Consider the following 16905-nt stretch of genomic DNA (forward strand, 5'->3'; position numbering starts at 1 on the left):
AAATATGCAAAAATATTAAAAATGTTAAGTGATGTAGTGTAAAAAATGTGAAGACTAGTGCATAATGTAAGGAATGCTTAATTGCTACTAACACATCTAATGCTCCCTAAAATGTTCTTTTGTATTTCCTATTTCAAGTGAGTTTTAATACAGTTAACTGGAATGTACGTTAATGTGTGTTTGTGTGTGATACACACACAGACACACACATTGAGCATCCTTAAAATGAAATACTTGGGAACAGAGGTATTTTGGGATTTTTAAATACAGTATTTGCATATACATATTGAAGTACCTTGGTGATGGGACAAAACACAAAATGTATGTTTCATATATACCTTATACACATAGTCCAAAGATAATTGTATATACTTTAAATAATTTTGTCTTTGAAACAAAGTTTATGCCCAGTAACATCAGCAAAATACGTATATCAGCTGTTAAACAATAGCAACGACAAACAACATCAGGCTTTCAGTCTCCACTTACAAAGCTGTGTTTTGATTAAATGGTTATTGTACACAGAGAATAAGCAAAAAACACATGAGTAATGCACGTAGGTCTGACAGTGATGATGGTTGATAATAAATTGGTGCCAACACGGTGTCAAAGCCTATGTTGCACCACTCAGTATCCCTCCTGCACAGCATTTTGGAAATGACACGCAGATGTAATCCCACCTTTCTCCCTTTGGTAATGTACTGGTGACTCCCAAAATAACACTGGGGAACACCAGCCCCTAAAACTCATAACCCCCACACCCCTGCACGCCATTGTTCATGCATTGGAGTGCCACTTGTAATTCAAAGAGGATTGAAGAAATAGGTGGTAAACACTAGGTACCAGCTCATGTGTTACTCGCATCTGTTTATTAGAAAATAAAAAATTATGGTTAAAATGGGTTAGAACAACAAATGGCAAAGTAAGGTCAGGTGTTTAATTTAGTCTTAATTTATAGAATGCTACATATAAACCATAGTGATAATTTTAAATGCCCAGCTAAATAATTGTGCAGGAATAAGTTAGACTTGAGAACAAATAAAGAACAATACAGGATATCTGATTTCGCAGAAACTGGAAAAGTGATCTACTTTAAAAAATAGAATGCAGAAGACGGCAATGGCAGATTCAAAGGAAATCAAAAGAAGATGTTATACTTCCAGACTGTAACATGATAGAAACCCAATTCATATTCGAATACATAGGAATTAAATAGAAGTAAAGACTGAACTGTCTGAATATATTAAATTCTTTAAAAATGTTTAGGATGAGATATATGTGTGTGTGTGTGTATATATACAGGTATATATATAATATATATAGAGATTTTTTTTGACAATACAAAGTGATTTTGTAATAATACCCAATTAATTTTTCAGTTTGCTGTCACTAATGTTGATAAATGTTCTCCTGCGTACATTTTTGTATATAAAAAATATAGATACTGTAAATACTGTGAGGCTGCTGACTTGCATTTATTTGGACATACATTCATCTGTGCTATTCTGCTTCCGCCATAAACTGACACTAAGATTTTTCTTTCCATCTATTAATTTTGAAACTTCACAGTGGTTGTATCTGATTTTTTTCATGATTTAATTAACGTTTTGCTAAAGTTGTATTTTTCTGGGCCTCAGAACCATTAGAATTATCCCCTAGGGAAACTGTTTCTCCTTAGTTTATCTGAAAAAATCCAATAGTCAGAGAATGTGTGGCTGTTTATGTGTGAATGTACTGTATATGTCTGTATGCTGTATATATACTATATATACACGGTATATGTGTGTATATATGTACTGTATATACATATATATATATGCATACACATATATATCCACTTAAAGGTTAATCATCTGTGTGTCTGTCTGGTTGCTCTGTCTCTGTCATTCTAAAAGATGGTGCATCACAAACCTTTTTAGTAATAAAATGCATTGCAGTTGTTTGTGATCTGCCATCGATTGGAATAACACTAACACTGCTTTTTTAAATCTCATGCCAAATGGCGTTTAAAGCAGATTTATGTATTCCATGGTGTACTGCAAACGTTAATGCTTATATTGTGTGTATTTAAATATATCAGGGATGTCAAACTTAAAAGCAATAACACAAGTTTTTAATTTCAAACGTATACCATGTTATTTTTCTTTAATTTCAATTAGTGCTTGCATTGTTTATCACCTGTGGTGGGCTAGCGCCCTGCCCGGGGTTTGTTTCCTGCTTTGCACCCTGTGTTGGCTGGAATTGGCTCCAGCAGACCCCCGTGACCCTGTAGTTAGGATATAGTGGGTTGGATAATGGATGGATTGTTCATCACCACTTGCTTGTGGTGAGCTACAGCAGTCCTAAGGAAATCAATATTCTTTAAAAAAAAATTCCAAGTTTAAACATTGTCTGTAAAGTCCCCAGTTTTTAAATAAATATTTAGGTAACTGAAAACGTTTTTCAGTTTTTACATGAAAGTAGATATGTATCAATGTAGTTATACACGAGCACAGTGGTCATCAACCTTTGTGGTACATGTGTTGAAGATCCTCCTCTTCCCCCTCATTCATTGGTCAAGAGGCTTATCTTCATTTCAAAATCTCAGTCTCCTGTGATTTACATTTCCTGTTTAAGATGTGAGCTGATTTTCCAGAACTATCTGATTAACAATATTTTATTCTAAAAAAGTGTTATTTGCACTTTATGTCCATACAGCTAAGCAACTGATATGTGGACTGTGCAACACGAGTAATGTGAGAGTTTGGTTTTTTTTTTCTTTTTTCCAAATTTTTTAGTTTTTTAACATCATTTACCATCATATAGCATTGGTCACCTTTGGCTTGTATTATAAACTTTTTTATCTCCCTTCTACATGAAAACATGATAGTAGAAATTTTTGTCAACCATCACTGCCAGCCAAGTACATGGAGTAAGTAGCATTTTAAAGAAAAATATGGGTGGAATATTCCGTTAACAATTTAAGATCCCAAAAAATGGTGGAACTTCAGAATATTTTAATTCCTGCAGGTTGTATGACTCAAAGAAAAGTTGAAAACCTCCAGGTTAGAAATATTGCTTGACGTTTCATCACGTGTTGATAGTCTGGTCTAGCTAAGAATTTACTTTGTTTAACATGTCTACTAGCGTACAAAGTTATGCATTATAATTACTGTTAACTGTAACCAAGATCCAAAATCATAGTCTGCATCTTAGCATTGGCTTTTTTTAGTTAGGGCCCTGACCAGATGGTAGACTGTTTTAAGAGGTCGTGACTTCAAGATTGAAAATCCAAAATTTAAAATGCTTTTTTTGTTTTATATAAAACTCTCCCAGACAATTCAAAGGACAAAATTATTGACACTTGTACTCTTATTGCAGTCATATTTAAATGACACAGAATTATAGTGTCCTTTGCTTGTGACTTAAGGGCTAAATGCATGACGACACTGTTTTAAAACCCTTATCACTAAGCAGCCAATTCTGAAACAGAGTACTTTTCATGAATGTACAACTTGACATTCCATGAATGAAACAATATTCATACCATAGACTAACACTATTTATTGCAAAATGGATTAAGTCAGAATGTAAACGTCTAAATTTAGCTGAAAATACAGGGCTAAGAGACATCATTCAGCGAGGTCTTACAATTCCAACACATTAACTTCACATGGGGTGAATGGTGTCACACATCAAGGATTTACTGTATATGAAAGACACAAGTCTTTACAATTTAAGCAACTAAGAAATTCTGCAACAGTGGAATTCACATACAACTACTGGACATTTCTGAACTACCTTGTTTAAACACGTGCTTAATCAAGGTTAATCAAGTGACATTTACTGATTGCTTCCAGTTTAAAATATATATACATTGCTTTATCTGTACAAATAGATATTAACACTAGAATCTCTGAAGCCTACAGAGAAACTCGTGATCCTTGGCTCGAATCCTTGGCTTGGAGCTGGGAGAACTTTTTGCCCGAGTTGAGCTCTGTTAAGGCGGGGGATGGGATAGCAGGCTGCTTGTGCTGATCGACACATTTACAAAACAAAATACGCAGATGGGAGAGTTGTGAAGTGATTTAAGGTGGGCCGGGAGTTTTTTCGTAGGCTTTAGGAATTCTAGTGTCAAGAAATACATTAAAATCCAAAATCCTTTTTACTTTGAATTACTCTATTGTGTAAATTAAGGAAACGCTCACTTTTTATCACCCCCCCCTCAAACCCCCACCCACTGACGTGTGATGGGCTAATTGGTATCTCTAAGCCGTCATGATTTTGGTGTGGACATAAATTTTCCCTGCATTTGAGTACCATCCCGTTGAGGGTTTCCTACAGGCTTGCATTTTGAATAGCTGGGATAGATGCTAGCAACCTTCATATATATTTATATGTATATATGTATATATATATATATGTATATATATATATATATATATATATATATATATATATATATATATATATATATATATATATATATATATATATATATATATATATATATATATGTATATATATATATATGTATATATATATATATGTATGTATATATATATATATATGTATGTATATATATATATGTATGTATATATATATATATATATGTATATATATATATATATATGTATGTATATATATATATATGTATATATGTATATATATATGTATATATATATATATGTATATGTGTATATATACTAGCAGAATACCCGTGCTTCGCAGACCTCAAAAAGCGCTGAAGAAAACATGCATTATATAATTGAGAAGGCAGCTAAACAATAAGAAGCGAAGCGAGTGACATATACAACCATATTCATGAGTTCTGCTACTGAAACAAAGCACGATGTAAACCTACACTTTAAATTAAGTTCATAGACAGGCTGCGCTGGCGTTTGTAATTTAGTGCCTGCCCATATAAGGCCGTCCGTCAGCGGCAATCCAATAGCAAACTGCCACGGGTAAATATTCACGGGTGAAGGACTGTGCTTATGGAGAGGAAGATGAGATGGTCAGGGTGGTGTTTGACACAAACTCAGCGAAACTGCGAGAGAAAGTTTTAAGTGCCAGGACTAAGGTAACATTAAATACAGCCATGGACATAGCACGAGATGGCACCAGCACAGCTGGGAACCTTCGATGCATGTACACCGAGTGGCTCACGTGAACTGACGCAGTGCACAGATAAAAGCAACAGTTCCAAAGAGCTGAACAAAACCGAATTACACAATTGAAAAGGCAGCAAAAATATGAAGCGCCTCATACATACAAGCATATTCATAAATCCAACTACTGCGGAAACAAAGCACACGTTGGAAAAGTCAATGTCCCGCTAAAGGAAGACAGTGTAAAAACCCGTGCATGCAGTGTGTCAGGTCTCAGATAAAGAAGAAGACGAGCTGTTTATTGATGCAGTAAGAAACGAATCGATGAATGAAACCTGTCATCTTTACAACGATTGACAAACACGGAATGTAACTTGAACACAACACATCCTACAAATACGAACCTGATTGAAAGAAATAATGATAATCAAATCCTTGATGACAGCAACACTCAGTAACACTCACAAAACAAATACTGTATATTGACAGTCATGTTACGTTATTTTTAAAATGTTCCCTTTTCTTTTCTAGCTTTTTAACACACTACTTCTCTATGCGATCGCTGGTATATATATATATGTATATATATATATATAACCCGATCTACATACTCAAATAATGGATACTTTATTCGCCATCAATGATTGTTTTGGTAAAGCCATACTCAGTGTATACATTAGATGAACGGTAAAAAGTAAGGCAAGGGAGGATGACTTATTGAGGCATGCAGGCTGTAGTCTTGCGTCAACTCTATCTGAATTGCGCGATCACATTTGAAAAATATATCTTTTCAAGTTCTATTTAGTCCATATGTGTCAAACTCAAGGGCAGGGCCACATCCGCCCGGCGTGTAATTATATCCGCCCGCGAGATCATTTTATATACTGTATTATTGTTATTAAAGCCCGGTATATGAAGCGCTGGTAACACAATAAACTACAGATCCCATAATGCAGCGCTTCAGCTGCCTTGCCGAACAGTTACCGCGTTAATCAAGTCTACCTTAAGATGCTGCAAGTTATTGCAAAGCTAGCTCACACGATGCTGAAGAGAAAAGGTGATTCTGAAAATAGAGCCTTTAAAACCGATGGGAGGCTGAGTATATGTTTACTGAACCCGTGTGTCTCATTTGTGGAGCTAATGTGGCTGTAATTACAGAATTTAATCTAAGACGGCACTATAAAACAAAAAATCAGGGTAACCTGAAAGACCTGAATGCAATGCAGAAGATACAGAAAGCAGAAGAGTTAAATAAGAATCTGACACTTCAGCGGACGTTTTACCGTGCACAATCACAAAGTGATTTCAATTGAGCTGCTTTTATGGGAGACACAACCACTTGCCCCACTTTCCCTATTACCAAGTAATGTTAAACCAAGTCGTCACTACGGTGTTCCCAAATCGCACTTTGCTGATAAACTGAGCGCACTGAGTTTGCACGCGCTTTGGTGACTTTGAAGAACAAAAAAAGTCCGTCTACATGCGGCTCGAACCTTGTGCATGTTTGGTAGCACATATCTGTGTGAGAAGCTCTTCTCAGTGATAAAGACTAACAAAACAGCACACAGGAGTCGCCTCACTGATGAGCACCTGCAATCCATCCTGAGAATCTCCACAACACAGAACCTCACACCAAACAGAAACGAACCTGTGCCAAAAAGATGCCAGGCGTCCAGCTCTAAAATGACATATGAGCAAAGACAACTGAATGATTTGATTTGTTATTGCTGAAAGGAACACATTTTATTTATATTTCCAGGTTTTGTTATGCAGCATGTTCATATTTGAATTTGTATAATTTTGACAGGATATATTTTTATGGAGAGCAAAATCTTTTGGGATATTTAAAATCTAAGTTTATTTTTATAAAATATAAAATTACATAAGAGTAAAGAAATTTGAATGTTTGTTCTTTTAATGTTTACTTTATTTCTAACTTGTATAATTTAGACAGGATATATTTTTATGGAGAGCAAAATATTATAAGTTGTTTAAGGTTTGAGTTGATTTATTCAGGAATAATATTCCTGTCTGTTTTTACCATTCCTACCAAAGATATTTCTGTCGACTAAATAAAAATTCCTTCTATTTAAAATTTAAATAGAACTTGAACAAATACGATAGTTCATAATATCCACGCAGACTTGCACGTAAGAGCGGGAGTTATCCGTTTTAACAAGCAGCGTATTGCACTGATACGAAATAGCTGTGTGTGTGTATATATGTAGATATGTATGTATATGTATATATATGTTTATATATGTGTGTGTGTATGTACAGTGGTGTGAAAAACTATTTGCCCCCTTCCTGATTTCTTATTCTTTTGCATGTTTGTCATACAAAATGTTTCTGATCATCAAACATATTTAACCATTAGTCAAATATAACACAAGTAAACACAAAATGCAGTTTTTAAATGATGGTTTTATTATTTAGGGAGAAAAAAAATCCAAACCTACATGGCCCTGTGTGAAAAAGTAATTGCCCCCTGAACCCAATAACTGGTTGGGCCACCCTTAGCAGCAATAACTGCAATCAAGCGCTTATGATAACTTGCAATGAGTCTTTTACAGCGCTCTGGAGGAATTTTGGCCCGCTCATCTTTGCAGAATTGTTGTAATTCAGCTTTAATTGAGGGTTTTCTAGCATGAACCGCCTTTTTAAGGTCATGCCATAGCATCTCAATTGGATTCAGGTCAGGACTTTGACTAGGCCACTCCAAAGTCTTCATTTTGTTTTTCTTCAGCCATTCAGAGGTGGATTTGCTGGTGTGTTTTGGGTCATTGTCCTGTTGCAGCACCCAAGATCGCTTCAGCTTGAGTTGACAAACAGATGGCGGACATTCTCCTTCAGGATTTTTGGTAGACAGTAGAATTCATGGTTCCATCTATCACAGCAAGCCTTCCAGGTCCTGAAGCAGCAAAACAACCCCAGACCATCACACTACCACCACCATATTTTACTGTTGGTATGATGTTCTTTTCTGAAATGCTGTGTTCCTTTTACGCCAGATGTAACGGGACATTTGCCTTCCAAAAAGTTCAACTTTTGTCTCATCAGTCCACAAGGTATTTTCCCAAAAGTCTTGGCAATCATTGAGATGTTTCTTAGCAAAATTGAGACGAGCCCTAATGTTAACATGTTAACAGTGGTTTGCGTCTTGGAAATCTGCCATGCAGGCCGTTTTTGCCCAGTCTCTTTCTTATGGTGGAGTCGTGAACACTGACCTTAATTGAGGCAAGTGAGGCCTGCAGTTCTTTAGACGTTGTCCTGGAGTCTTTGTGACCGCCGGATGAGTCGCCTCGGCGCTTGGGGTAATGTTGGTCGGCCGCCACTCCTGGGAAGGTTCACCACTGTTCCATGTTTTTGCCATTTGTGGATAATGGCTCTCACTGTGGTCTGCTGGAGTCCCAAAGCTTTAGAAATGGCTTTATAACCTTTACCAGACTGATAGATCTCAGTTACTTCTGTTCTCATTTGTTCCTGAATTTCTTTGGATCTTGGCATGATGTCTAGCTTTTGAGGTGCTTTTGGTCTACTTCTCTGTGTCAGGCAGCTCCTATTTAAGTGATTTCTTGATTGAAACAGGTGTGGCAGTAATCAGGCCTGGGGTGGCTACGGAAATTTAACTCAGGTGTGATACACCACAGTTAGGTTATTTTTAACAAGGGGCAATTACTTTTTCACACAGGGCCATGTAGGTTTGGATTTTTTTTTTCTCCCTAAATAATAAAAACCATCATTTAAAAACTGCATTTTGTGTTTACTTGTGTTATATTTGACTAATGGTTAAATGTGTTTGATGATCAGAAACATTTTGTGTGACAAAAATGCAAAAGAATAAGAAATCAGGAAGGGGGCAAATAGTTTTTCACACCACTGTATATATATATATATATGTATTTGTGTGTATGTATGTGTGTATGTATATGTATGTGTATATGTATAGATATGTATATATATATGTTTGTGTGTGTGTGTAAATATATATATATATATATATATTTATATTTATATATATATATATATATATATATATATATATATATATATATATATATATATATGACAACAACACTCATCACTCACAACAGTGACAAAACAATAACATTGACAATCATGTTACGTTATTTTCAAAATGTTTCCTTTTCTTTTTCATTGCTTCTTTAACACACTACTTCTCCGCTGCGAAGCGCGGGTATTTTGCTATCTATACTAATAAAAGGCAAAGCCCTCACTCACTCACTCACTCACTCACTGACTCACTGACTCACTCACTGACTCATCACTAATTCTCCAACTTCCCGTGTGGGTGGAAGGCTGAAATTTGGCAGGTTCATTCCTTACAGCTTCCTTACAAAAGTTGGGCAGGTTTTATATCGAAATTCTACGCGTAATGGTCATAACTGGAAGCAGTTTTCTCCATTTACTGTAATGGAGATGAGCTTCAACGCCGTGGGCGGTTTTCGTGTGACATCATCACACCTCCCACGTAATCACGCAGCACATAGAAAATCAGGAAGACCTCAAAAAAGCGCTGAAGAAAACATATAATTGAGAAGGCAGCTAAACAATAAGAAGCGAAGAGTGACATATACAACCATATTGATGAGTTCTGCTACTTCGGAAACAAAGCACGATGTAAACCTACACTTTAAATTAAGTTTATAGACAGGCTGCCGCTGGCGTTTGTAATTTAGTGCCTGCCCATATAAGGCCGTCCCTCAGCGGCAATCCAATAGCAAACTCCACTAAATATTCACGGGTTAAGGACTGTGCTTATGCAGAGGAAGATGAGATGGTCAGCGTGGTGTTTGGCACAAACTCAGTGAAAATGCGAGAGAAAGTTTTAAGTGCCAGGACTAAGGTAACATTAAATACAGCCATGGACATAGCACGAGATGGCACCAGCACAGCTGGGAACCTTCGATGCAAGTACACCGAGTGGCTCACGGAACTGACGCAGTGCACAGATAAAAGCAACAGTTCCAAAGAGCTGAACAAAACCAATTACACAATTGAAAAGGCAGCAAAAATATAAAGCGCCTGATAAGCATATTCATAAATGCAGCTACTGTGGAAACAAAGCACACGGTGGAAAAAGTCAATGTCCCGCTAAAGGAAGACAGTGTAAAAAACCCGTGCATGCAGTGTGTCAGGTCTCAGATAAAGAAGACGAGCTGTTTATTGATGCAGTAAGAAACGAATCGATGAATGAAACCTGTCATCTTTACAACGATTGACAAACACGGAATGTAACTTGAACACAACACATCCTACAAATACGAACCTGATTGAAAGAAATAATGATAATCAAATCCTTGATGACAGCAACACTCAGTAACACAAAACAAATACTGTATATTGACAGTCATGTTACGTTATTTTTAAAATGTTCCCTTTTCTTTTTCTAGCTTTTTTAACACACTACTTCTCCGCTGATACGCTGGTATATATATATGTATATATATATAACCCGATCTACATACTCGAATAATGGATACTTTATTCGCCATCAATGATTGTTTTGGTAAAGCCATACTCAGTGTATTCATTAGATGAACGGTAAAAAAGTAAGAGCGAGGGGAGGATGACTCATTGAGGCATGCAGACTGTAGTCGCTCAACTCTATCTGAATTGCGATCACATTTGAAAAATATATCTTTTCAAGTTCTATTTAGTCCATATGTGTCAAACTCAAGGGTCAGGCCACATCCGCCCGGCGCGTAATTATATCCGCCCGAGATCATTTTATATACTGTATTATTGTTATTAAAGTCCGGGTATATGAAGCGCTGGTAACACAATAAACTACAGATCCCATAATGCAGCGCTTCAGCTGCCTTGCCGAACACTTACCACGTTAATCAAGTCTACCTTATGATGCTGCAAGTTATTGCAAAGCTAGAGTTATTGCGCACTGAGTTTGCACGGCGCTTTGGTGACTTTGAAGAACAAAAAAAGTCCGTCTACATGCGGCTCGAACCTTGTGCATGTTTGGTAGCACATATCTGTGTGAGAAGCTCTTCTCAGTGATAAAGACTAACAAAACAGCACACAGGAGTCGCCTCACTGATGAGCACCTGCAATCCATCCTGAGAATCTCCACAACACAGAACCTCACACCAAACAGAAACGAACTTGTGGCCAAAAAAAGATGCCAGGCGTCCAGCTCTAAAATGACATATGAGCAAAGACAACTGAATGATTTGATTTGTTATTGCACGTAAGAGCGGAGTCAACTGTTTTAACAAACAGCGTATTGCACTGATACTGAAATAGCTGTGTGTGTATATATGTAGATATGTATGTATATGTATATATATGTTTATATATGTGTGTGTATGTATATATATATATATATATATATGTATTTCTGTGTATATGTGTGTGTGTGTATATATGTGTGTGTATATATGTAGATATATATATGTATGTATATATGTGTATATGTATAGATATGTATATATATATATGTTTATGTGTGTGTGTGTAAATATATATATATATATATATATGACAACAACACTCATCACTCACAACAATGACAAAACAATTACATTGACAATCAGGTTACGTTATTTTCAAAATGTTTCCTTTTCTTTTCATTGCTTCTTTAACACACTACTTCTCATCCATGGCTGGTATTTTGCTATACTATATAAAAGAAAAGGCAACTTTCCTTTCTTTACACCTTTTTCCTTTTATCCCAAACCAAAGCCTTTCTCTCTTAACACTGCAGAGGACACAAAACTAATTTTCTTTAAATGCCGGTAAGGCACATTACCAGAGGCACAAATTTGAATGTTCACATAGAAAATGTAATTTCAATGTACCTGTACTTCTTAAAACGTTAATGTTAACTTATAGACTATAATTTATTATTTTTCCCTTGCACTCAGTGACCAAACCTATACACACACATATAGACACATACAAACATACACACAAGTATATGTATGTGTATATATATACACACACACACACACACACATACATACACACATGTATATAATTTGTGTGTGTGTATGTATGTAGTGTGTGTATATATGATGTAGATAGGTATGTATGTGAGTGTGTGTATATGTAGATATGTGTATAGATATGTAGATATGAAGATATATATATATATATGTGTATATATATATATGTGTATATATATATATGTATGTATGTATGTGTGTGTGTGTGTGTGTGTGTGTGTGTATGACAGCAGCAATCCAAGCTGTGAGAAAACAGTAAAAGGAGGCGTGTCAGACGTCGTGGTACATTTTCTGATGCAGCTACCGAAAACAACTTTGTGACGCTGCGGCCAAATACACAAAACAATTACTTTGACAATCATGTTACATTATTTTTAAAATGTTTCCTTTTCTTTCTCTTTCCTTCTTTAACACACTACTTCTCCGCTGCCAAGCGGTATATATATATATAGATAGATAGAGAAATATATATATAGATAGATATGAGAACAACACTCATATCAATGACAAAACAATTACATTAACAACCATGTTACGTTAGTTTTAAAATTTTTCCTTTTCTTTTTCGTACCTTCTTTAACACACTACTTCTCCGTCTGCGAAGCGCGGGTATTCTGCTATATAGATAGATAGATAGATAGAGGTATATATATATAGATAGATAGAGATATATACATATATATATAGATAGATATGAGAACAACATAGATAGATAGATAGATAGATAGATAGATAGAAATGAGAACAACACTCATATCAATGACAAAACAATTACATTAACAATCATGTTACGTTATTTTTTAAATTTTTCCTTTTCTTTTTCGCCTTCTTTAAAACACTACTTCTCGCCAGGCGGGTATTCTGCTAGTATACTAATAAAAGGAAAAGCCCTCACTGACTCATCACTAATTCTCCAATTTCCCTTGTGGGTGGAAGGCTGAAATTTGGTAGGTTCATTCCTTACAGCTTACTTACAAAAGTTGGGCAGGTTTCATTTCGAATTTTTATGCGTAATGGTCATAACTGGGACCTATTTTTCTCCATATAATGTAATGGAGTTGAGCTCGATGGCCGTGAGGGGCGGAGTTTCGTGTGACATCATCACGCCTCCCACATAATCACGTGAACTGACTGTCAACTCAGTACATAGAAAACAAGGAAGAGCTCCAAAAAGCGCTGAAGAAAACATGCATTATGCAATTGAGAAGGCAGTGAAACAATAAGAAGCGACCGAGTCACACATACAGCCATATTCATGAATACAGCTACTTCGGAAACAAAGCACGGTGTAAACCTAAAGTTTAAATTAAGTTCATAGACAGGCTGTTGCTGGCATTTGTCATGCCCACGGCTAATGCGCGATACAAGTTTAATGGGAGGACGCAGGATATAAAAGAAGTTTTGATCACTTTGTAACTAAGTTAAAATTACTGGTGAAGGGCTGTGCTTATGCAAATTCCGAGTGGGGGGATTGACAGTTAAGGCGGGTGGGAGAGTCACATCATCATCTCTCCTCCCATTCACCTCATTTCGCTGTGAGCTGAGCTAACGCAGTCTTGAGGAACCAACTTTGTGACCCTGCCACCAAATACTCACAGAAAAATCCACAAGTTAATACACACGCTGTCTCTAGAGTTTCTCCACACTCTGAATCCTCCAGGCACTACTTACAAAAGGTTACATTGACAATCGTGTTACGTTATTTTTAAAATGTTTCCTTTTCTTAGCACAAGCACAGCTGAGAAGCTTCGATGCATTTGCTCTATAACGCGTTAAAAAATAACGCATTTAATCAACATATTAACTGATAATAACAGCAGCAATCCAAGCTGTAAGAAAACACTAAAAAGGAGGCGTGTCAGACGTCGTGGTACATTTTCTGATGCAGCTAGACGAAAACAACTTTGTGACGCTGTCGTTAAATACACAAAACAATTACTTTGACAATCATGTTACGTTATTTTTAAAATGTTTCCTTTTCTTTTTCATAACTTCTTTAACACACGACTTTGCTGCGAAGCAAAATACCCGCGCTTCGCAGCGGAGAAGTAGTGTTTTAAAGAAGTAAAGAAAAGGAAACATTTTGAAAATAATGTAACATGATTGTCAATGTAATTGTTTTGTGACTGTTATGAGTGTTGCTGTCATCAAGGATTTGATTATCATTATTTCTTTCAATCAGGTTTGTATTTGGAGGTTGTGTTGTGTTGAAGTTATATTCCGTGTTTGTCAACCGTTGTAAAGATAACAGGTTTCATTCATCGAAGTGTTCACTACCCAAATCGGTACTCATGAATCTAAGATGTTTAACAGGCATTCCTGGTATTAAATTGTGGATTTGCCTGCGAATATTTAGCAGCAGCTTGTCTATGAACTTAATTTAAACTTAAGCTTTACACCTTGCTTTCCTATTGATATGTCTACAAAGGCTTGTTCAGATTCAGAGGGTTGTTCCTTTTTCTTACTGCATCAATAAACAGCTCGTTTTCCTCTTTATCTGAGACATCACACACTGCATGCACGGGTTTACCTTTCCCAGTCCTGCAAACTTTAGTGAAGTGGTTCAATTTACCACATTTTTTACACTGTCGTCCTTTAGCTGGACATTGACTTTTTCCACCGTGTGCTTTTTTTCCGCAGTACCTGCACTTATGAATATGCTTGTATGCGTCACATGCTTCATATTCTTTTGCTGCCTTCTCAATTGTGTAATGCGCTTTTTGTTCAGTGCTCTTTGGAGCTCTTGCTTTTTGTGTGCGTACTGCGTTCACAGTCAGTTCACATGAACTGCTCGGAGTAAATGCATCGAAGGTTCTCGGCTGTGGTTGTGCTATCTTGTGCGATCTTGCGATGTCCACGGCTTTATTTAATGTTAGCTCAGACCTAGCACTTAAGTTTCTCTCGCACTTTCGCTGAGTTTGTGCCAAACACTATTCTATCCCTGACCATCTTATCTTCGTTTGCATAAGCACAGTCCTTCGCCAGCAATTTTATCTCCGTTAAAAAGTGATCAAAAGCCTCGTTTATACCTTGCGTCTTCTCATTAAACTTGTATCTCGCGAATATCGTATTCGTCTTAGGCATGACAAACAGCAGTGGCAGCGTGTCTATGAACTTAATTTAAAGTTAAGCTTTACACCTTGCTTTCCTATTTGTTTGCATAAGCACAGTCCTTCACCAGTAATTTTAACTCCATTATAGCAGTTTTAACTCCGTACAAAGTGATCAAAAGTCTCGTTTATACCCTTCGTCTTCTCATTAAACTTGTATCTCGTGAATATCATATTCGTCGTAGGCATGACAAACGCCAGCGGCAGTGTGTCTATGAACTTAATTTAAACTTAAGGTTTACACCGTGCTTTGTTTCCGCAGTAGCTGCACATATGAATATGCTTGTATGCGTCACTCACTTCATATTCTTTTGCTGCCTTCTCAATTGTGTAATTGCGTTTTTTGTTCAGCACTTTTTGGAGCTCTTGCTTGTTCTCTGCGTACTGCGTTCACAGTCAGTTTACGTGAGCCGCTCGGAGTACATGCATCGAAGGTTCTCAGTCGTGCTTGTGCTACCTTATGCGATCTTGCGATGTCCACGGCTTTATTTAATGTTAGCTAAGACCCAGTACTTAAAAGTTTCTCTCGCACTTTCGCTGAGTTTGTGCCAAACACTAGTCTATCCCTGACCATCTCATCTTCGGTCCACAGTCCTTCACCCGCGAATATTTATATATATATATATATATATATATATATATAGTGAAACCACGGTTCACGACCATAATTCGTTCCAAAACTCACTGGTTCTAAACTGATTTGGTGATGAACCGAAGTAATTTCCCCCATAGGATTGTATGTAAATACAATTAATCCGTTCCAGACCATACGAACTGTATGTAAATATTTTTTTTAAAGATTTTTAAGCACCAATGTAGTTACTTTTACCATAGAATGCATAACGTAATAGTAAACTAAATGTAGAAACATTGAATAACACTGAGAAAACCTTGAACAACACAGAAAACTAACACTGCAAGAGTTTGCGCTATAGCGCTAGGAACCGCTCGTTAAAAACACTTTTTTTTAATGAGTTTTAAGCACAGTGAAAAAAATTAACATTTGAAAAATCCGTATTTTAATAAACCACCATGAAAAGTAACATTGCAACAATGCAAGCTACGAACCGATCTCTGTAAACAGAAGTGAAGTGGAGGTTAAAATCCAATAGAAAAAAGTCATTAAATACGAGGTTAAGACAATGCTCGGATCTGTCTCTTTAAAATGAAGCTTGGTCCATTCTTTAACTGCCTTCTTGGCCTTATGTGTCCAGCCTTCTCTCTCTCTCTCTCGTACGCATGTGTGTGTGTGTGTGTGTGTCTCAAGTGCACGCGCGGTTATGTCTGTGTGTGTCTCTCGCACGCACGCGCGTCTGTGTGTCTCCCGCACGCGCGCGTCTGTGTGTCGCTCTCTCTCATGCGCGTCTGTGTGTGTCTCTCTCTCTTGCGCATCTGTGTGCGTCTCTCTCTCGCGCGTGTCTGTGTGCGTCTCTCTGTCTCGCGCGTGTCTGTGTGCGTCTCTCTGTCTCGCGCGTGTCTGTGTGCGTCTCTCTGTATAGCGCGTGTCTGTGTGCGTCTCTCTGTATAGCGCGTGTCTGTGTGTGTCTCTCTGTATAGCGCGTGTCTGTGTGTGTCTCTTTGTATTGCGTGTGTCTCTCTCGCCCGTGTCTGTGTCTCTCTCGCGCGTGTCTGTGTGTGTGTTCTGCTGTCTGTGTGTGTGTATCTCTCTCGTGCATGCATGTCTGTGTGTGTCTCTTTCTCATGTGAGTGTCCCTCTCTCTC

The 16905-nt window shown here is 37.0% G+C and overlaps 1 protein-coding gene across 3 annotated transcripts in view; it reads left to right on the top strand.

Moving 5' to 3' along the window:
- Positions 1–16905, top strand: part of pex14 (peroxisomal biogenesis factor 14) — a 284454-nt gene that overhangs the window by 204723 nt on the left and 62826 nt on the right. The window lies entirely within an intron of this gene.

Source organism: Polypterus senegalus, chromosome 6 (assembly GCF_016835505.1).
Source record: "Polypterus senegalus isolate Bchr_013 chromosome 6, ASM1683550v1, whole genome shotgun sequence".
Taxonomy (NCBI): domain Eukaryota; kingdom Metazoa; phylum Chordata; class Cladistia; order Polypteriformes; family Polypteridae; genus Polypterus; species Polypterus senegalus.